Below are 22847 nucleotides of genomic sequence, written 5' to 3' on the forward strand. Positions count from 1 at the left end.
AGAACTGAAGGCTTAATTAAGTTTAGAAGCACTATCCTGCCTTCTCACTCCAGCCCTACCCCCTTCGGCAAAGTCCACCCAGGCTCCACACACAAGAGGTGGGTGATGGCTGTGGGGAAGAGATTCTGCTCTGCTCTGACCTGCAGTCTTGGTCCCACTATCTTTGCCTTCTTTGACCTTCTAGTGCCTCCTCTTCTCGCCTCTTTCAGACTCTTCATACAACTAGGTATGTGATGGCACCAGCTCTGCCCAGTTCCAATGGCAACATAGAATAAAAGCACATGCTCATCAATTAAAACATTACAACATGAGCATAACTGGAGACTTATTTCCCAGACCCATTATCTAAACACTTTGTTATATTTAATCCTTACAACATCTCCGTTAGACAGCTGAGAAAACTAAGGCTTGTGGAGGTGAAGGGTCTTCTTAGGACCCACAAACGTAAGTGGCAGAGATGAAATCTCAACCTGGGCATATCTGATATTCACACTTGAGCTCCTGAATCCAATGCTAGAGCTATGCCTCCTGGGGAAGAGGTGGTAGGCTTAGAGGACAAGAAGCCAGAGAATTATCATGGTGCATCATGCAAGACTTTTTTATTCGAAGAGTTTTTGTATGTGAAAAATATGTTACATTAAAACAAACAGGATGTATTATGGAGTAGAAATCCATAAGAATATAACTTTTAATTTAAAAAAAATAAAAGGATTCAAGTAACTGCATGCATGCATGGCTACCCTGTCATGGGAGGAGCTCCTGCCTTTCACTCTGCCATGTGGAGGTAGTTCAGTGAGGAAAGCAGACCGTGGATACCAGAAGGGACCCCTGATTCACCCAAACTGGTGGTGCCCAAATCTGCCCATATATTAGTATTATCGGGGAAGTTTTGTTAAAAAAAATACCCATGTATAGGCTTTACCTACAAAGATTATGGTTCAGTTGATCTGGAGTGGTCCCAGGCATCAGTATTATTTAAAAACTCCTCAGCTAGAGATGAGAATGACTCCACAACAAAAAGCATGCATGATACTATTGCTTAAATAAACATGATTTAAATAAGTGCCTTTTCTCACTCATTCAATACATGTTCATTACATGCCAGTGTGAGAAGGGCACTGGACTTGGGACAGTGGCAGAGATACCCCTGGACTTATGATGGGGTTAGGTCCCAATAAAACCATCATCGTAAGTTGAAAATAGTGAAAGGCGAAAAGCATCGAATACCCTTAACCTACCAAGCACCATGGATTAGCCCCACCTACCTCAAATGTGCTCAGAAATCTTACATTAGATTTCAGTTAGACAAAATCATCTGGCAACACAGTGCACTGTAGAATGTAGGTTGTTTACTCTCATGATTGCATGGCTGACTGGGAGTTGAAACTCGCTTCCCAGCATCGCAAGAGTATCATACCACATATTGCTAGCCCAGGGAAAGATCAAGAATTCACAATTCAAAGTTCGGTTTCTACTGAATGCATATTGTAAAGTTGAAAAATTGTAAGTCAAATCATCATAAGTGGAGGACTATCTGTACTTCTATACAATTCTGCAATTCATGTCTGAGATGTCTCCTGGAGGCCTGAAAGACTTAATTGGGCTGTCTCATTACTTTTCAGTTCTTCATTTCTGCCCTCAGACAGATTGCATTCAATAGTAGTTTGAATAGCCTCTTTTTATAACCCTTATCTCTAGCTGGTGGCAAATAAAATGGTGGAGGAAAGAAAGAAATAATTTCCTCTTGATGTCATCAAGAGACAAAGTTACAGGACTAGTGCTAGGTGAAGGCAAAGTAGAGGCGGATGTTAACAGAAAAAAAAAAAAAAGGAATGAGAATCTGACAGAAGAAGTATGACTCACCAGCTGAGAATGTACCCCCGCTGAATTCTGAATTCTTCCAGGTCAGGTGTTGAATGATCACTAAACCAAATTGAAATAGGATGATGAATTTAAGCATATAGGACATTTGTGCCAAGCCAGTCATTGCAACGGTGACACTGAGAGTGAGAGAGTGAGAGACAGAGAGAAAGGATAAAGAAGACACCAACAAAGGAATTAAAGAAGTTGTCATTTTAGGAAGTTGTGGTTTGAAGTAATGCCAAGAGAAGACCATGCATGAATAGCTACTGAGATTGAGCAGTTTCTAATCCAGTCACCAGCATTTGTTAACAGACAGTTTGCAAGATTTTGACTCAGGTTCAGGACCCATCCGATCTTCAAATTGTCTGTTTGCAGTTGAAGACTTGAGGCTGCCTGATGAAGCTGGATAACATACCTAACTCAGGCATTTAAGTGCATCCTTGTGTTCCCTTATAGGTGATAATAACTGGTGTATTATTTTGAATTCCTCTATGCGTGGAGCATTGCTCTAAATGCATCTCATGGATAAAACCATTTCATCATAGCAATAGCCCTATTATACAATAAGTATGTGCCGCAGCAAGGGTGTGCACTGCTTAGGTCTCCTCTCATAAGACATTCTAAACCCACTGCTATGCTAACTCTCAAGCCACACTGTCCCTGGGCTGTTCCCAGCCAATAACTGAGCACAGCTGAGGGTATCAGAGCCAAAGAACTGTGTCAAACATAGGACTACTCTAATGGGCAATATTTGCTCAGGGACTCCTCATTAGCCTGGCCAGGATTTCCTCAGAAGTGCCTTACAGTATGAGGATCTTCCTTCACAATTCTTTCTTCCCACTCTCCGTTCATGGGTGTTAGACTTACTTTTGTAATCTGAAGGTTCTCCATGCTATGCTTGCTCTCTCTCCATTTTATACTACATAGGTGCTTCTCCCAATGTCTTGCATATCTATATATGTCTTGCATCTTCTTCTCAGAGTACTTGAACTGACACATTTTGATATTATCAGGGGATCATTAAACAAAACATTGATCAGTTGACCAGGAAGTAACAGAGCAGGTATTTGAATCCACGGAGAGAGACTTTGGTGTTTTCTCTTAATAATTATGTCCATGTTGAAAACTCCTGGGAGGAAGGAGACTGGGATCCACGCTCTATTGATATGAAACTATGACGGATTTGGAAGGTCTGGCAACAAAAAGGACAAGTGGACTCATCGACAAGATACTCTTCCTAGCCTTAATGTGACATTAAGGGAGTGGTGCTATATCTGATGAACTTGTTTCTCAGACCCAGGAAGTGAAAAGGGATAGATGTGGCAAAGGAATGGAGATTTGAGGTGCTGAAGGAAATATGCCCTGATGCCCCACAGGCTGGTGAGAACTGTAACTTGCTGATCACATGTTATGCAATGCAATGAATGACAGAGCTAGAGAAATCTCTTTTGTTTTTTGTTTTTTCTGCCAAATTTCTTTCAGGCCCACAGCATCTTATTATGAAGAGCAATAATGTGGAGACAATGCACAGGCTTTGGCAGGAGGCAAATCTGAGTTCAAATTTCTGTTCCTTGTTATCTGGGTGACACTGTAATATTCAATCTCTAGGAGTCTCAATTTTCACATTTGGACTCTAGAGATAATATAATTTTATTTTAAGAATTTTAAAGCATTGCATGAGATAACGTAAATAAATTACTGTGATACGTGGTAGTAACGCTACCAGTGCTGATTAATTTTCTAAAAAACACATGCTTTGAATTTACATGGTGGGGTTCAGTTTCTCCAGGTACCAAGATAGTTACCTGGGTCTAGGAAAGTCTTGGCCAGCTTACAGGTAAGAGCTTACCCCTAGTTTTTTTAATCTGAACCATGATGAATTACTTGGTATGTGTTTTGCTTTCCCTATCAGTATTTCTGAAAGATGCAGCGACTCCTTATACTATTCAAGCAAGAAAATCCATTGCTTTTCATCCGTCTAAATGAGCTCCCAATTGAGACTACTTTTCTTACTCTTGCTTCTTCTCTCTTTGTGACTTGTTTACGAACAGTAGAGATTCAATACCTTTCTTATTTTTCAAAAATGCCATTTGATTACAACCTTGCTCCACACACTCCTTAGGGCTTATTGAGGTGTCTTGTGTAAAAGAAAGAGGCCAAGTAGATGGTCATGAGGTCATCTCTACATGAAGATTTCTCCTCTTTTAAAGATTCTCTTTGAAGAAAGGTGATTTCTGTTATATCATTGCATAACTAATCATCTTAAAACTCAGTGGCTTAAACCAACAGCAGTAATTTATTCTTGAATCATAAATTTGAGAAGAACTTGGTTGGATGGCTGCTACAGGCTCAAGGTCTCACACAGTTGCAGTCAGATGGTGATTGGAATGCAGCATCTGGAGACTGGCAGGGCTTCTCTCTTCATTTAGCCACAGGGATTCTCCATGTGGTCTCTCCACATGGACCAGTTTGGACTTTCACAGCATGTCAGCCTCAGGGCAGTGGCACTGCTTCCATGAAGACTTGTGTACCAAGACAGGTGTTCCAGCTCCCAGCTGAAGAGCAATTGCCTATTATTATTGTATCAGTCAGGGCTCTCTAGAGGGACAGAACTGATGGAATATATATATGTTTTATATATATATCATATATATGATATATATCACGTTTATATCTATATCTATATCTATATATAAATAGGAGAGAGTTTATTAAGTACTAACTCACAAGATCACAAGGTCCCACAATAGGTCATATGCAGGTTGAGGTGCAAGGAGAACCAGTCCGAGTTCCAAAACTGAAGAACCTGGAGTTGATGTTCGAGGGCAGGACGCATCCAGCTTGGGAGAAAGATGTAGACTGGGAGGCTAGGCCAGTCTCTCTTTTCACATTTTTCTGCCTCCTTATATTCTAGCTGTGCTGCAAGCTGATTAGATGGTGCCCATCCAGATTAAGGGTGGGTCTGCCTTTCCCAGCCCATTGACTCAAATGTTACTCTCCTTTGGTAACACCCTCACAGACACACCCAGGATTAACTCAGTATTAACTATCACAAGTCCACCCCTCGTCAACTTGAACACATACACATCTCCTGAGATTATACATAATCTTCAAATAAAGACAATAATAAGGTCATAATTATGCCTGACATAATACAACTATCCTTCATACAACCAGAAATGCACCAATCCTCGACCCAAATACTGGTACATAAAATTAACAATACTTAAATGTTGATGTGAAGTCAATAAATCTTATACCACATGATAAAGGGAAAGGAAATAAAATGAAGATATTTTCTTAGTACAAGTGTACACATGCACAAACATGTTATTTTATTATTGTTATTATTATTATTATTATTTCTGAGACAGAGTTTCACTCTTGTTGCCCAGGCTGGTGTGCAATGGTGCAATCACGGCTCACCGCAACCTCCGCCTCCCAGGTTCAAGTGATTCTCCTGCCTCAGCCTCCCGAGTAGCTGGGATTACAGGAGCCTGCCACCACGCGCAGCTAATTTTTTGTATTTTTAGTAGAGATGGGGTTTCACCATGTTGGCCAGGCTGGTCTTGAACTCCTGACTTCAGATGATCCACCCACCTCGGCCTCCCAAAGTGCTAGGATTACAGGCATAAGCCACCATGCCCGGCCTGCACAAACATGTCTTTTTTTTTCTTTCAATTTTTTGTTCTGCTCATTTTTACTATAAGTCAATATCACTGAAATATGAAATTAAATGTAGATTTTGAAAGATCAACTAACATTTAATTTTTTTATTATACTTTAAGTTCTGGGATACATGTGCAGAAAGTTCAGGTTTGTTACCTAGGTATACACATGCCATGGTGGTTTGCTTCACCCATCAACCTGTCATCTATATGAGATATTTATCCTAATGCTATCCCTCCCATAGCCCCCGACCCCCTGACAGGCCCTGGTGTGTGATGTTCCCCTCCCTGTGTCCATGTGTTCTCATTTTTCATCTCCAAGTTATGAGTGAGAACATGCAGTGCTTGGTTTTCTGTTCCTGTGTTAGTTTGCTGAGAATGATAGTTTCCAGCTTCATCCGTGTCCTTGTAAAGGACATGAACTCATCCTTTTTTATGGCTGCATAGTTTCCATGGTGTATATGTGCCATGTTTTCTTTAACCAGTCTATCATCAATGGGCATATGGGTTGGTTCCAAGTCTTTGCTATTGTGAACAGTGCTTCAGTAAACATACGTGTGCATGTGTCTTTATAGTAGAATGATTTATAATCCTTTGGGTATATACCCAGTAATGGGATTGCTGGATCAAATGGTATTTCTGGTTCTAGATCCTTGAGGAATCGCCACACTGTCTTTCACAATGATTGAACTAATTTACGTGCCACCAACAGTGTAAAAGTGTTTCTATTTCTCCACATCCTCTCCAGCATCTGTTGTTTCCTGACTTTTTAATGACTGCCATTCTAACTGGCATGAGATGGTTTCTGATTGTGGTTTCGATTTTCATTTCTCTAATGACCAGCGATGATGAGCTTTTTTTTGTATGTTTGTAAGCTGCATAAATGTCTTCTGCTGAGAAGTGTCTGTTTATATCCTTTGCCTACTTTTTGATGTGGTTGTTTGTTTTTTTCTTGTAAATTTGTTTAACTTCCTTGTAGATTCTGGATATTAGCCCTTTGTCAGATTGATAGGTTGCAAAAATTTTCTCTCATTCCGTAGGTTGCATGCTCACTTTGATGATAATTCCTTTTACTGTGCAGAAGCTCTTTAGTTTAATTAGATCTCATTTGTCAATTTTGGCTTTTGCTGCCATTGCTTTTGGTGTTTTGTCATGAAGTCTTTGCCCATGCCTATGTCCTGTATGGTATTGCCTAGGTTTTCTCACCACTGATCACACAGAAATAAAAACTAACATCAGAGAATACTATAAACACCTCTACACAAATAAACTAGAAAATCTAGAAGAACTGGATAAATTGCTGGACACATACACCCTTCCAAGTTTACACCAGGAAGAATTCAAAGCCCTGAACAGACCGATAACAAGTTCTGAAATTGAGGCAGTAATTAATAGCCTACCAACAAAAAAAAAGTCCAGGACCAGATGGATTCACAGCCAAATTCTACTATAGGTACAAAGAGGAGCTGGCACCATTCCTTCTGAAACTATTTCAAACAATAGAAAAAGAGGGATTCCTCCCTAACTCATTTTATGAGGCCAGCATCATCCTGATACCAAAATCTGTCAGAGACACCACAAAAAAAGAAAATTTTAGACCACTATCTCTGACGAACGTTGATACCAAAATCCTCAACAAAATACTGGCAAACTGAATCCAGCAGCACATTGAAAAGCTTATTCACCACGATCAAGTAGACTTCATCCCTGGGATGCAAGGCTGGCTCAACATATGCAAATCAATAAAGATAATCCATCATATAAACAGTACCAATAACAAAAACCACATGATTATCTCAATAGATGCAGAAAAGGCCTTCGATAAAATTCAACACCCCTTCATGCTAAAAACTCTCAACAAACTAGGTATTGATGGTCTATATCTCAAAATAACAAGAGCTATTTATGACAAACCACAGCCATGTCCTACTGAATGGGCAAAAGCTGGAAGCATTCCCTTTGAAAACTGGCACAAGACAAGGATGCTCTCTCTCGCCACTCCTATTCAACATAGTATTGGAAGTTCTGGCCAGGGCAACCAGGCAAGAGAAAGAAATAAAGCGTATTCAAATGGAAAGAGAGGAAGTCAAATTGTCTCTGTTTTCAGATGACATTATTATATATTTAGAAAATCCCTCATCTCAGTCCAAAATCTTTGTAAGCTAATAAGCAACTTCAGCAAAGTCTCAGGATACAAAATCAATGTGCAAAAATCACAAGCATTCCTATACACCAATAATAGAGAAACAGAGAGCCAAATCATGAGTGAACTTGTATTCACAATTTCTACAAAGAGAATAAAATACCTAGGAATGCAACTTACAAGGGATGTGAAGGACCTCTTCACGGGGAACTATAAACCACTGCTCAAGGAAATAAGAGAGGACACAAATAAATGGAAAACCATTCCATTCTCATGGATAGGAAGAATCAGTGTTGTGAAAATGGCCATACTGCCCAAAGTAATTTATAGATTCAATGCTATCCCCATCAAGCTACCATTGACTTTCTTCACAGAATTGAGAAAAAAAAAACTACTTTAAATTTCATATGGAACTAAAAAAGAGCCTGCATAGTCAGACAATCCTAAACAAAAACAACAAAGCCAGAGGCAACCCACTACCTGACTTCAAACTATACTACAAGGCTACAGTAACCAAAGCAGAATGGTACTGGTACCAAAACAGACATATAGACCAATGGAACTGAACAGAGCCCTCAGAAATAACATGACACATCTACAACCATCTGATCTTTGACAAACCTGACAAAAACAAGCAATGGGGAAAGGATTCCCTATTTAAAAAATGGTGTTGAAAACTGGCTAGCCATATGCAGAAAACTGAAACTGGAACCCTTCCTTACACCTTATACAAAAATTAACTCAAGATGGATTAAAGACTTAAACGTAAGACCTAAAACCATAAAAACTGTAGAAGAAAACATGTTTTTACCAAAAGAAAGAGGACATACTCATGACAATTATAGTCCTGGTTTCTGCAGCTGGTCATATGGTCATAGCTAGTATTGATGACTACCTTCCTCTACTACCCATTCTGTATTCCCTTTGCCTTCAGCAAACACCTTAGCAGGTCATGGCTTTTTTCCTGGTGGAGTGACCCAAACCTTCATTCCTGAAAGGTCTGGGTCATTTGTAGTCCTGCCTGGATTGGACTGTTGTAGTTTCCCATTGACCTTTATCACAAGGAATGGTAATACTAAGAGATGCCCTAATGGATCTCCTGTATTCCATGCATACTCTTCCTTACCTCCGTTGTGGAGTAGTAGACTGATTTCATCTTCACAGTCCTGGTCAATCACCCCAGATAACACTGTAACTCCTTTCTTAGCCTGTTGCCTTAAAGGTAAGAGGAGCCCAAAGTTTCCAGGTGGCAATCTTAACTTCCAGCTTAACAGAATCATTGTTGTGTCTCCTGGTGGCAGCATTCTCCCTCTGGAACTAAGAACTCTAGGCCAGCAGAATGTAATGTCATGGAAACAGGAAGCAAAAATTTTGCTAGTAGATCACTGGGGATGATGGTGAGTGGTGTCACTTCCACTTCCACCCCTTGATTCCTGGAGCTGTGAGTCCTGGCTATGGGAGAAACAGTGCCATATATGGGACGCTGATTCAGAGCATACACAGTCTTCTGGAAAACTTTGCCCCAGCTCTGCAAAGTATTGTTACCTTGTTGGCATTGTAATTGTGACTTCAAAAGGCCGTTCCATCATTTTATCAATTCGGCTGCTTCAGGATGACAGATAACATGGTAAGACCAGTGAATTCTATGAGCATAAGCCCACTGCTGCACTTTTTAAGCCATAAAGTGAGTGCCTTGGTCAGAGGCAATGCTGTGTGGAATACCACGATGGTGGATAAGACATTCCATGAGTCCATGGATGGTAGTCTTGACACAAGCATTGTGTGCAAGATAGGCAAACTCATATCCAGAGTAAGTGTCTATTCCAGTGAGGACAAACCTCTGTCCTTTCCATGATGGAAGAGGTCCAATATAATCCACCTGCCACCAGGTAGCTGGCTGATCACCCTGAGGAATGGTGCCATATAGAGGTCTCAGTGTTGGTCTCTGCTGCTGGCAAATTGGGCACTCAGCAGTGGCTATAGCCAGGTCAGCATTGGTGAGTGAAAGTCCATGTTGCTGAGCCCATGCATAAACTCCATCCCTGCCCCCATGGCCACTTTGTTCATGGGCCCATTGGACAACAGCAGAGGTGGCTGGGGAAAGAGGCTGAGTGGTGTCCACAGAATGGGTCATCCTATCCACTTTATTATTAAAATCCTCCTCTGCTGAGATCACCCGTTGGTGAGCACTCACATAGGATACAAACATCTTCAGTTTTTTACCACTCGGAGAGGTCCATCCACATACCTCTTCTGCAAACTTCTTTGTCACCAATTTTCCAATCATGCTTCTTCCAAGTCCCTGACTATCCAGCCAAACCATTGGCTACAGCCCATAAATCAGTTTATAATTGCACATACGGCCATTTCTCCTTCCATGCAAAGTGCACAACCAGGTGCACTGCTAGAAATTCTGCCCACTGGGAAGATTTCCCTTCACTGCTGTCCTTCAGAGATGTCCTAGAAAGGGGCTGTAGTGCTGCAGCTGTCCACTTTCAGGTGGTGCCTGCATATCATGCAGAATCATCTGTGAACCAGGCCCTAGTCTTCTCTTCCTCTGTCAACTTATCATAGGGAACTCCCCATGAGGCCATCCATGCTGGCTGCAGGAGAGAAGGCAGGGTGGCAGGAGTGGAGACGTATCACGTATATACCACGTCCATCTGATGATAGAATGCTGCTGTGCATGACCCACTTTATGGCTAGGTGGGTCAGAAAGCATCCAGTTCACGATAGGCAGTTCAGGTTGCATGGTGACTTGATGGCCCATAGTCAAACATTCAGTTTCCACTAAAGCCCAGTAACAGGCCAAGAACTGTCTCAAAAGGAGAGTAGTTATCTGCAGAAGATGTCATGGTGCAGTCACATTATGCTTAGATGTCTGTTTAATAAGTGAATTGATTATTCGCTGCAAAATTATTGGTCTTTATATTAGAATTCTTTGCTTGTAGGTGCCTCAAATTTGACGTGTTGACATGTCTAAACATCAGAAATCACAAATTGGCTGCTCACAGGACTCATGCAACTTGCAGTTATGTTTCTGTGGCCTGTACACTTTGAATTAATAGCTAAGATATAAAAATAGAATGATAGCTTTAAAAATTGGATTTCTAGCTTCACTTGAAAAATCATCAGAGCTGGCATCACAAGGCTCATGTTGCTTCTGCCAATAATCAGCCGATGGTAAGTGGTAACTGTTTTCTTTCTACTCAGCCAGTGGCTAATCTGCTTTACTTTTATTTTATATAACCTCCTTGGTCCCAAAGGGCATTAGGTCTGGGACACTTAATAAATTTTATATCTCAAATATTCAGCTGATTGAATGATGAGTAGTAATGGGGCATATGTTATAATTGGCACATCTATCAAAATATAGGGGAGCAATTGAAACCATCCAGAGAGCTACTCAATGTACGATCATCTCCAGGAGTAATAGGAGAGCTATTTCATGATAATTCATTTGTCAGCCCGAATACATGGCTAGGATTGGGAAGGGAAATAAAGAAACATCTGAGCAGCCTAAAGATATGGCATAAAATTCACACACTAGAACTCATGCACTTTACTCAAGGGTGAGTACCTTAAACCCTCATTCAACACCCATTTATTATTTAGATTATGCAAGTAGAAAGCTTAGAAAGAACAACGAAGATTTCACAAATAATCCCTAATCCTGTCACACAGAATACTGTTTTCTTTGTTTTATATTAATTTTTATTTTTATGGGTATGTAATAGGTGTGTATATATGTATATTTATGGGGTACATGAGATATTTTGACACAGGCACACAATGCATAATAGACACATCATGGAAAATGGGGTATCCATTCCCTCAAGCATTTACCCATTGTGCTACAAACAATCCAATTATACTCTTTAGTTATTTTTTCAATGTACAGTTAAATTATTATCAACTATAGTCACCCTGTTGTGCTATCAAATTCTAGGTCTTATTCATTCTTTCTATTTTTTTTTTTGGTACCCATTAACCATCCATATGCTACCCCAAACTCCCAGTACCCTTCCCAGCCTCATAATCATCCTTCTACTCTCTACCTCTATGAGTGCATTTGACTTGATTCTTAGGTCCCATAAACAAGTGAGAACATGTGAAGTTTGTCTCTCTGTGCCTGCCTTATTTCACTTAACATAATGATCTCCAGTTTCATCATGTTGTTGCAAATGACAGAATCTCATTCTACCCCGTTGTGTATAAGTACCACATTTTCTTTATCCATTCATCTGTTGATGGACACTCAGGTTGCTTCCAAATCTTGGTGTTGTGAACAGTGCGGCAACAAACATGGGAGTGCAGAGATCTCTTTGATATTCTGATTTCCTTTCTTTTGGGTACATACCCAGTAGTGGGATTGCTGGGTTTTGTGGTAGCTCTATTTTTAGTTTATGGAGGAAACTGCTCCAAACTGCTCTTCACAGTGGTTGTACTAATTTTCATTTCCACCAACAATGTACAAGGGTTCCCTTTCTCCACATCCTCACCAAAATGTGTTATTGCCTGTCTTTTGGATAAAAGCCATTTTAACTGGGCTGAGATAATACGTCATTGTAATTTTGATTTACATTTTTCTGATGATCAGTGATGTTAAGCATCTCTTCATATGCCTGCTTGCCACTTGTATGTCTTCTTTTGAGAAATGTCTAGTCAGGTCTTTAATCCATTTTAATTGGTTTATTAGATTTTTCCTTTGGAGTTGTTTGAGCTCCTTATATATTCTAGTTATTAATCTCTTGTCATATAGTTAGTTTGCATATACTTTCTCCCATTCTGTGGGTTGTCTCTTCAACTTGGTTGATTGTTTCCTTTGCTGTGCAGAAGCTTTTTAACTTGATGTGATCCCATTTGTCCGTTTCTGCATTGGTTGCCTGTGCTTGTGGGATATTATTCAAGAAATCTTTGCCCAGATCAATGTCCTGGAGAGCTTCCCCAATGTTTTTTTGCATCATTTTCATAGTTTGAAGTCTTAGATTTAAGTCTTTAATCCATTTTGATTTGATTTTTGTATATGGCAACATATAGGGGTCTAGTTTCATTCTTCTGCATATGGATATTCAGTTTTCCTAGCACCATTTATTGAAGAGACCTTTTCTCTCAAAGCTAGGCCAAATAAGCAGTAATATATACATATATGGTATTTCACCTCAGCAAACTCATTTTAAACAAAGATGCCAAGAACATACAATTGGCATATTTGTTGAAAATGAGTTCACCATAGATGTGTGGATTTATTTCTGAGTTCCACTATTCTGTTCCATTGGTCTGTGTGTCTGTTTTTATACCAGTACCATGCTGTTTTTGTTACTATAGATCTGTAGGATAATTTTGGAATACTGTTTATAGTATTTTTAAAAATAACATTGGTACTATGTTGTATACATACATATATGTAGTACAGATCATCTTTTATAAAATCTCTTTGTCATCAATGCATCTTAATTTTCCCCATGTTATTACATTTTCTTTTACATGGTTTTTAATATCTGTAATATTCTACCATAAACATATATCACTGTTTATTTGACCTAGCTTTTTAGAATTTTTAGTATTAAAATTATTTAATCAACATCATTGCTGATGAATTTTCCCTCAGTACCCATATTATTTTCTTAGTGTAATGCATGATTATAAATACTTAGTATAAAATACTTTGGAAAGTGGATTACTGGTTCAAATAATACTTCTTAAAATACATCAGTTTATATTCCTATCAACACTATATGTGAATTACCATTGTCCTAAGAACTACCTTCCCCAAACTGGATATTATCATTTGGATTTCAGGCATAGAAATTAAAAAAAAAGACAGAAAACAATAAAGAAGAAACTAAAACCAACTAAAACTATGATGGGGGAGACATATTAGAGAAAACAGCCTTATAGTCCTCAATAGCTCCTGAAATCTTCCCTGGGTACTATGCAATAATGAATATTCATAACAATGGCCATGAGTCATCAAGTAAAGGTTAATTCATGCTCAAATAACTTGGCTTCAAAAGTATACATTGCTAGTGGATTGTATTCACTATTTTATATTCACTATATTGTAACCTTGTATAACCCTTTAGAAAAATAATTCTGGAATATACCTGGAGCCTTAAAATATTATACCTTTTGACTCCATAATTTCACTTTTTGGACTCTATGTTAAAATAAGTAATTCTTATACAAAAAAAAGGACCAGTGTACCTTAATGTTTACCAATATATTACTCATACTAGCAATAAAATAAAATGAAGCATGAAACTAAATATCCAATGAAAATTGAATACTTGTAGAAATTATGGTAAGTCTACCTACAAGCTGTGATAAACAGCCATTATGATAATATTTATTAATAACTTATAATAACTTTAAAAATACTTATACAAAACTGTGCAAACAATATATTCATAGCTGTGTAAAATGTTACATGCAAAGAAATAGGCTAGAAAAAAATGCATTAAAATATGTAAAATATTAGCAACCGTCAATCATCTTTGAATGTTGGAATGATAGACGATTGTCTTCCTTTTATTTTTCTGTCTGTGTTTCAAATTTTCCATAATGATAATATTTTATTTTTATAATAAACAGAACCATAAACACTTATTTTTAAGTACTTTCTTTAAAAAAATTTAGATAAGTATCCCAACTCTTACACAAAGTTTCGTTTTTAAACATTTAAGCTAATTAATGTGTTTACATGCTAAGTTTCAATCATCTGAAGAAATCCTCATCCAAAACTCAACATGATATTCACCATGATAACAGACAAATTTGACATTATTGCATATGAAATATTTCTAAATTCTACCTGCCTTACTGTATAGACTAGAAGGTATTCTGATAGCATTAACAATAAGTATGATGATTTTTTGAGAACCTATATATTTATCAATTATCGATTACTATGATAATGCTACATTATGAAGGACCACAAGAACTTATTAGCAAACTAATGAATGTGTATTAAGTTCATGAGTCTGTGGTCAGAAATTCAGGCTGGACTTGGCTGGGAACCTCTGCTACTGGATGAGCTTGCCCACGTCTCTAATAGTGAGTGTCATGTTCCATCATAGCTAGGTAGATTGTAGCTTTTCCTCATGTCTCATTCTACAGCAGACTACCTGGTCATGTGGCCACATTCTCATGGTGATGTCAGAGGGAAGAGTGCCAGCAGAAGTACTCTGCTTAGATCACATCTTCTATCATCCCCTTGTCCAAAGTAAGTCATGTGATCAAACCCTGAGCCAGAAGTGAGGAGACATTCCAGTTATACAGTAATGGGTGTAGCTACAGGCAGCATGGCAGATTTGGCCATTAATGTAATCAATCTTCCACCATATTGAAAACATTTTTAGTTTTCTCTATTTTTAGATGCTATTCTTGGTTCCTGATCTGGTGTTGCCATCAACATGCTAATTGTTTCTGTACACTTGCAAACTCATTAAACCTGAGAAAGATGGCAAGTCTGATTCTTCTGCCTAACTTCAGACTGTAGGGACAAACCAAAAAAAAAAAAAAAACTATTGTATCCAAATAGAAAAACCTTATGAAAAAAAAGCATCTATTGGGTTGCAGCTGGACAAATTTGATATAGCTGGAGAAAATTTCTCTTGGCCTTGGCTGACATGTATCCATTTCAGAACCAAAAATTGAAAAGAGCATCTGGTATTTTATAACAAGTCTTTGTTATGGTTTATTTTTAAGCTTGAATTTTATCATCCAACACAAAGTTAATTTCATACCAAACTGATTCCATGAGAGCATCAGGATAGATAAATGCTCACTGAGTAACTGAATGCTGGATTTAATCAATTGATATTTGAATTATGTGCTACAACAAATTAATAGTTGAGATCTCTCTGCTGTCTAATTCATCCTGACAGAAACAGACCAGATATATGTTTCCATTTCTTCCCAACACAGAGAAATTTTTGTTATAAACAGACAGAAGTTTTTAAAAAAGGATATCAGCTCTTCTACTTACAAATGTATGTCTGATCTGGGATGTTTAACTAAAACAATAAGTTTGAGGAGAATATTAGGTGAGGAAACTCAGTGGACAAAAAGTAGAAAGCTGGTTTCGGCAGAAGGGAACACATCTATTCTCCTTCTTTAATTACCCATTGAGATAATAAGATAATTATTCATTAGAATTAGGAGATACACATTCATATACTTTGTTTCATCACTAAAAGTGAAGATATTCCTTAAATCATTTTGAACCTTATTATGTGACTGAGACAGAATTGATGTATAACAACATTATAAAGTTATTTGTACATTATTAATGTAAAATTATTGTTGTATTATAAAAAGGCATGAAGTATTAATACACGCTACAAAGAAGATAAACCGTGAAAACATTATGTTAAGTAAACCAGCCACAAAATACCATGTGTTGTATGATTCTATTCCTAAGAAATATCCAAATCTCTGGCCAAACTACAGAGACAAAAGGACTGGGAGTTCCCTGAGGCTGGGATGGTGTAGGGATGGGGGATGACTGCTAATGCATGTGTGTTTCTTTGGGGGAGTTTGAGATGTTCTAAATTAGATTGTGGTGGTGTTTGCGCAACCCTGTGAATATACTGAAAGTCACCGAGCTGTACATTTTGAACAGGGGAATTTTATGTTATGTGAAATTATGTTGATTAAGTTGTAAAGAAATGTATAGTTAAAAATCTGGCAGCAACGGTTAGAGAAATGGCAAGCATTATGAAGAATATTGGAAGCAAAGGAAATATATCTTAATCATTAAATTGTTTAAAATTAATTGGAATTCTTACTAAAATTATATAAATAATTCAAAAGGAATTATAATATCACTTAGATTTAAGTGAACTAAGAATCATTTTCATCATTACTGTAACAACAATAAAACACATAGGAACACATGAGAGTTCCCTATTGAGTTTAAGGAAGGCAAACAATGAGGAAAAAAAGGAAAGTGGAAGATCATAGAAATATAATGAAGAGACAGAAGTAAATTCCGGGGAAGGAAATGAAGGGATTCGAAAATAAGAGAAAAGATCAAATACATGTGGAAAGAGGTCTCAGGAAAATGATGAGTTCTACTTCAGGATTCAGGTTTCTGTGAATGTTAGCTGCTGATTAGGGACAGATAAGACATGGTTCCCTTCCAAGTTGAATTGTTGCAGCATAGCATCTCATTTTCTTTTAAACGTTTTTACTGACAGAGCCGTGCGTGCCTATATTCACAACATATTTGTGACACAAATATAAAAAACATACTTAATTTCCACAGCACCATTGCCCTCTCTAAATAAGTGGGACTTGATCAAATTATGCATCTATAGACCTACGGAACACAATTAGCTCAGGAAGATCTTAGAAAGGGTAGCAAATTTATAGATCTTCTCAAAGTGTAGATTTGTTTATCTATACTTTATTATTTAACTTTTCTTCAAGGTTCTCCTGTCTTTGTGATTCTCTAAGACAACTTAAATGCTTTAAGAGTCAATAAGGGGCCAGGTGTGGTGGCTCATGCCTGTAGTCCCAGCACTTTCGGAAGCCGAGGTGGGGTGGATCACTTGAGGTTGGGAGTTCCAGACCATCCTGGCCAACATGGTGAAACGCCGTCTCTAAAAACAAAAAATAAAAAAAATTAGCTGGGAGTGGTGGCAGATGCCTGTAATCCCAGCTACTTGGGAGGCTGCGGCAGGAGAGTCACTTCAACATGGGAGGCTGAGGCAGGAGAGTCGCTTGAACCCAGGAGGTGGAGGTTGTAGTGAGCCCGGATCGTGCTACTGCACTTGCAGCCTGGGTGACAGAGCAAGACCCCATCTCAAAAAACAAACAAACAGCAACAATAAAAAGAGTCAATACGGGTGCTCACAAGCCATACCACCAGCATAGACATTGATCTCCAAAACCAAAAAGCAGCATTACAGACAGCTCCCTCTCAGGATCTGCTTCAGTTAGTCTTAGGACTCTCAAAGATTCTGGAATATGAATCGATCTATATCACATATCCCAATCACTTTTGTTGAAATCACATGCCCTTGTCACACACAACATTCATATTGAATTACTTATTTCTTCTCTGTCAAGCAACAGCTTAACCTTGGATTGACTTCTTAGCTTACAAGCTACGCAAAGTTATTATGTGACTGAAAAAAAGCTAAAGTGTGTTTGAGGAAAGCAGACAAGAAAGGCCACATAGTTCAATCAGAGTCAAAGATACCAAACGACAGTTCATCGTTTATATTGCCCTAGGTGAAACTTCACAACCGTAGTCATCCTTCAGTGTTCCGAGCTTCAGAATGTGCTTTTAAAAAACAAAATAATGTCAAGTTAAAGATTAGATATTTAAAATACATTTTATGAGCATTTGGTAACAGCGACAAATCAATGCAATAACGTTTTGTGCTTGTTTGAGGCATTTTGAGTGCTCTACACCACGAAGAAGGACAAAGGTTGGTGTGGGTAGTGGTTACACAAGCTAGGTTCTTTATTCTGGAAAGTTCTTAGACACAAAGTGAGCCCAATCTTTTGGTATTTGCACTGTTTGCCCGTTAGTGCTTCTTCATACTTTTTCTACTCTTGGGATGGCCTATTTCCAGATGCAATTTGATCAATTTGGGGAATATTCTTATCTTGCTTTTTTATTGCCAGAAGATAAGAGGGTTTTTTTCAATCACCATATTGCCTCATTTAAAAAATAATAACAGTTATGTGTTGATGTTTAATGGTAAGAAGCAGTGGCAAACATTCAATTGCTAACATACAATAAACGGAAGAGGCAAACTCAATAGTGAAGTTACATAACCATTCAAATTAATTTCTTCTTACTTTACAGAGTACAAGATTCCAATTGGATGCAGTTAGACAGCAAATCTTTATTGCATCTAACCAAATATGTTTATGTTATTGAGATGCTCTGGAGTGAGACTATCTGAAATACAGGACAACAGAAATGTGCTAGAAATACTCCATTTAGGCTCTGGGAAAAAAATCTATGAAATTTACATTACATGGCTTTATTTATGTAAAACATAAACCTAAACACTCATTAGAAAGTTAAGCGTGGCTTTAGAAGGTAGTATTATTAAACTGTGGTAGGGACAAAGAAAAAGAAAAATAAATTTCAAACAAAATAACAAATGAAAAAAATCAAAATTTAGATATAGATGAGATAAAAAGAAAACATTGTCAGAGTTATAGTAAAAAGAGTCACTAAAAATGTCAAGACAATATGGAGATAAATGGAGTTACTAACAAAAAGCCTTTCAAATAGCATTGGTGCAGAATTTTAGAAATGAGCAGAAAAAAACTGGAAATCATAGAAAAGATAAGTAAAAAACTGTTCTTACATTGGGAGAGATACACAAAAAGAGAACTTGTAAATTGTATCATATTATTTCAAATCATTTCTAGATTAGGCAGGATATAAGCAATCAGTAATTAATTAGGATATATTCTGAAATGAGCTGTCTCTTACTTAGATGCTTGATTGATTAAATTAGTATTTTTAGAAGCGATGTTAGACAAAATGGCTATTTTAGATTATTATAAGAAGAAAAATATTTATTGAAAATATAACCCTGGAATTATTTTTATAGTTATAATGCAAGTAAACCCAGGAAAAATATATTAAAAGGCAAATAATATATTATTTGTACTATATATCATAGTTTATATGATATATTATACAATAATATATACTTTTACATATAACTTTTACTTGGATAACATTTCACTACGATTTCAATTTTTTAAAATGACAATATGACAAGAATCTAGATATTTTAAATTTAGAAGTAAATCTTGGATCTAAAACCAACTTTTAAAAATTCAGATGGAAAAGCAGCTACCAGCCCAGCTACCTGAGGTATCTGCCAAGAAGCCAGGTGCTTTGTGGGAATCTCTTCCATAGCTTAGCATCTGGGTTTTCTAAGTTGTTACCAAGGGAGGAAAATGGAAAAAATCTACCACAGTGTATAGTGCTGAGGTTACTGGCCTCTTCAGAACAATAATATGAAAATGTTTTCTTTTCAACAATGAGACTCACAAAATGGGAATAGAAACCCAAAGGTAACAAAATACTGTATTCTCTAAAATGTCTTTTCTGCATTATTTTTAATTTATGTTAAGATTGTATTAGCTTCAGAGTGTTTATCTATGTCCCCAAGAGAGGATTAGCTGGGAACATTCTTTGAGATAAACTAAAAGAACTATTTGGTGCTGGCACTGTTAAATTTTTCTGATGTGCAGGTGTTTGTAGTATTTGTACAGTTGCCTGATTGGTTTTCATCCAGGTAAATCCACAGAGAATAAGGTTTATCGTTTGAGGATAGAGAGGTGCAGAGGCTATTACAGAATACAGTGAAAACCTGCCACTAGCCACTTCCATGCTATTTTCTAAAGCGTTTCATGTTCTGACTTGGAGAATATAAGCAAGACTTCATTTCACTGAATGTTGCTTACTGATGTTTGCTGAATCACATGCATCTTACTTTTTCCCAAAGTCTTTTATGATCCACTCTGTATTCCTAACTCTTCATTAGTATTACAAAGTGAGAATTTATGTTGTTACAAAATAATAAAATATATGAAATAGCTTGTTATTTTTGGATACGCTTTACAACAGTTATGGAAAAGAGTTCATACATTTACTCAATTGTTCCACTAACAAAATTTTATGAAGCCTCTGAAATTTTCCAGGCAATGTGCTGGGTGCAGGAGATAGAAGAGTGATCAAAACAGAAATGATCTCTGCCTTCATGAAGTTTATGGTTCAATGGAGAGGCAGAAAAACGGGGTATCACACTGGAATTTTAACTACTAAATGCTGCATTTCACAGGCTGTATTAGATCACAAGCAGAATTAATAAATGATTTAGCCATATTTTGATGCTAAGTGGAGAGTATAAGACTAAAATTTATTGAGCTCATACCACATGCCAGCCTCAGAATTGCATGATGACTAGGCTATGATTAATTTAGCCGTTGTGTTAATGGACAACATTTTTTGTAATTTCTTCCTATAACAAATGATGTTACAAAGAATATTCTTATATCATTGTTATACTTGTTTCTCTGTGCAAATATACAAGGGCACATACACAAGGAGTTTTGTAAGACACATCCACAGGAATGGAATTGCTTGGCATTACAGTATGAACATCTTCTAATTTACTACATACGGCGAAATCATTCTCCAAAATGCTTGTACCAACTTATACTTCCACCAACAACACAGAAGAGTTATACTAATTTGTGCCCACACTTCATATTGCAAGACTTAAATTCTGCCAATCTTATGAGTTTAAAATGTATGTAATTGTTGTTTTGATTTTCATTTTCCTGATGACTAATGAATAAAGCATCTCTTAATAAAAACATAAGTGATTCAGCCAGTTTCCTCACCCTTAAAACCATTCATCCACAGTGAAAACCATGGTGTTGGAGATTGGAAAAAGCGTCGTTGGAAGGTTCCTTTAAATGATGTTATGCAATGAGTCCCCCAGACCAAAAAAAGAAAAAAAGTGAGCATTTGAGTGTGGCTGCCCCTTATCTTAGTTCTTCAGATACAATGAGCTGATGTCTAACTACAACCTAGAAAACCAAATTGCAGAAACAGGCCAGCCAGCTGTTTCTATAACAGAATAAAGAAGAGTTGATTCTGTATTTGGATTGGTCTGTTCTTCCAGAATTTGTCCAGCAAAGGAAACTGAGACTGCAGTGCACCAGATGCACGCAGAAGGTGGGAGAGCTGGCCTGGAGCTGTTTTAAATTCTACCTTAAAGGACAATCTAGAAGGCTGACAGGAACCCAAAGGTATATTTTATGTGCTGTAGAAAAAGTAGGAGGAGCTAAAGTACGTGTGACTAGCAAAAGAAAAATGAATCTCCTATGTCACAGGAAGTGCAAGTTTGTGACTAGGTGATGTGAATAAAATACTCACCTCAGGCACAAAATTTAAGGAGCACAAAAAAGCAAAAATTCAGTAACCAAGATAGTAAAATTTTAATGCACTATTTCAAAAAAAGTCAGAATTAATGCCAAAGAATTTATGATGAACAAAATATTATTTCTTTAAGACAGTTCTCAACCCTGGACTTACATATCCCTGCCTCACTTTCCTCACCCTAATCCTGACTTTTCAGGGAATGTTCCTAGAGGAAGACCCTGAAAAATAAAAAAAATAAAGAGCCCAAGAAAGAGTCCGCTTTAAGCCTCTTGCAGGCCCAGAAACCATGAAGTTCTCTTATCCCAGTACCAGCCAGTGAAGACTACACTGCTGCCTTGTCTTTCACCCTTCCTCCCTTCCCAGCACAATCATCAGCCTCATTTCTGTTGGGGTCAGGAGCCACAGCAGGTAGGTGAAAGAGAGGCGTGAGGGCTGTGTGTAAGGAGAGCTGACAGTACCAAGTTGAATCTGTGTTTTGTGCCTTAACATGATCATCACAGGTCCTTTTTATCATTTAAGAGATATGGATTCTGTCAAATTTTTTGTCCAGAAGCAAGAAAAAATTAGCAAATCAAAGGGACAGTGGAAACAAGATGCTTTCTGCAGGTTAGTGTACCAGTTACACAAGAAAGTAAATGTATACTTACAAATTGAGACACATGTTCTGCAGAAACTATAGCCTCTCTGCTTTAGATAGGGTGGTCAGGGAAATAGCTCTGAGCATCTCAGAAGAGAGGAGGGAGTGCCAAGCTGCCCAAGAGTTGGTGGCACAGACAAAAACCTAAGAAAAGTCCCTGCAGCAGCAGGAAGTGTGGCTCCTTCTGAATCTGAGAGGCCAGACTCACTAGACCATACCACTGGTGGTATCAGACAGAAAAGGGGAGCTAGGACCAGATCTGGTGGGCTAAGGCAAGGACTTTGGATTATTTTCTAAGTTTTATAAAGGTTCATTCAAGGGTTTTGAGGATCGGATTGGCATGGCCTGCTTTCACCAGTGTTGTCCTAGAGGGTGCAATAAGGCAAGAAGAAGAATTAATATGCATAAAGAATGAAAAGGAAGAAGTAAATTGCCTCTATTCACAGACAATGCAGAGTATCCTAAGGAATCCTCAATACAACTACTAAGGAGAACTAATCTATGAACTTCACAGTGTGACAAAATTAAAAATCAATATTTAAAAATCACTTTTATTTCTACACATTATTAGAAAAACATAATTGGATAATAAAATTT

At 37.6% G+C, this 22847-nt stretch overlaps 2 long non-coding RNA genes across 3 annotated transcripts in view; one reads left to right on the forward strand and one right to left on the reverse strand.

Moving 5' to 3' along the window:
- The window catches only part of LOC101135213 (uncharacterized), a 57181-nt gene extending 48241 nt beyond the window's left edge, over positions 1 to 8940 (reverse strand). For both annotated transcript variants that reach the window (XR_010135010.1, XR_010135009.1), the window contains exons 1-2: positions 8801 to 8940; positions 1864 to 1923 (exon numbers count right to left, since the gene is read on the reverse strand). This is a non-coding gene — a long non-coding RNA (uncharacterized lncRNA). The remainder of the gene's footprint in view (positions 1 to 1863; positions 1924 to 8800) is intronic.
- A 103-nt stretch (positions 8941 to 9043) lies between these two features.
- The window catches only part of LOC129524123 (uncharacterized), a 110778-nt gene continuing 96974 nt past the window's right edge, over positions 9044 to 22847 (forward strand). Inside the window, exon 1 of the long non-coding RNA XR_008667794.2 lies at positions 9044 to 9301. This is a non-coding gene — a long non-coding RNA (uncharacterized lncRNA). The remainder of the gene's footprint in view (positions 9302 to 22847) is intronic.

Source organism: Gorilla gorilla, chromosome 7 (genome assembly GCF_029281585.2).
Source record: "Gorilla gorilla gorilla isolate KB3781 chromosome 7, NHGRI_mGorGor1-v2.1_pri, whole genome shotgun sequence".
In the NCBI taxonomy this organism is placed as follows: Eukaryota; Metazoa; Chordata; class Mammalia; order Primates; family Hominidae; genus Gorilla; species Gorilla gorilla.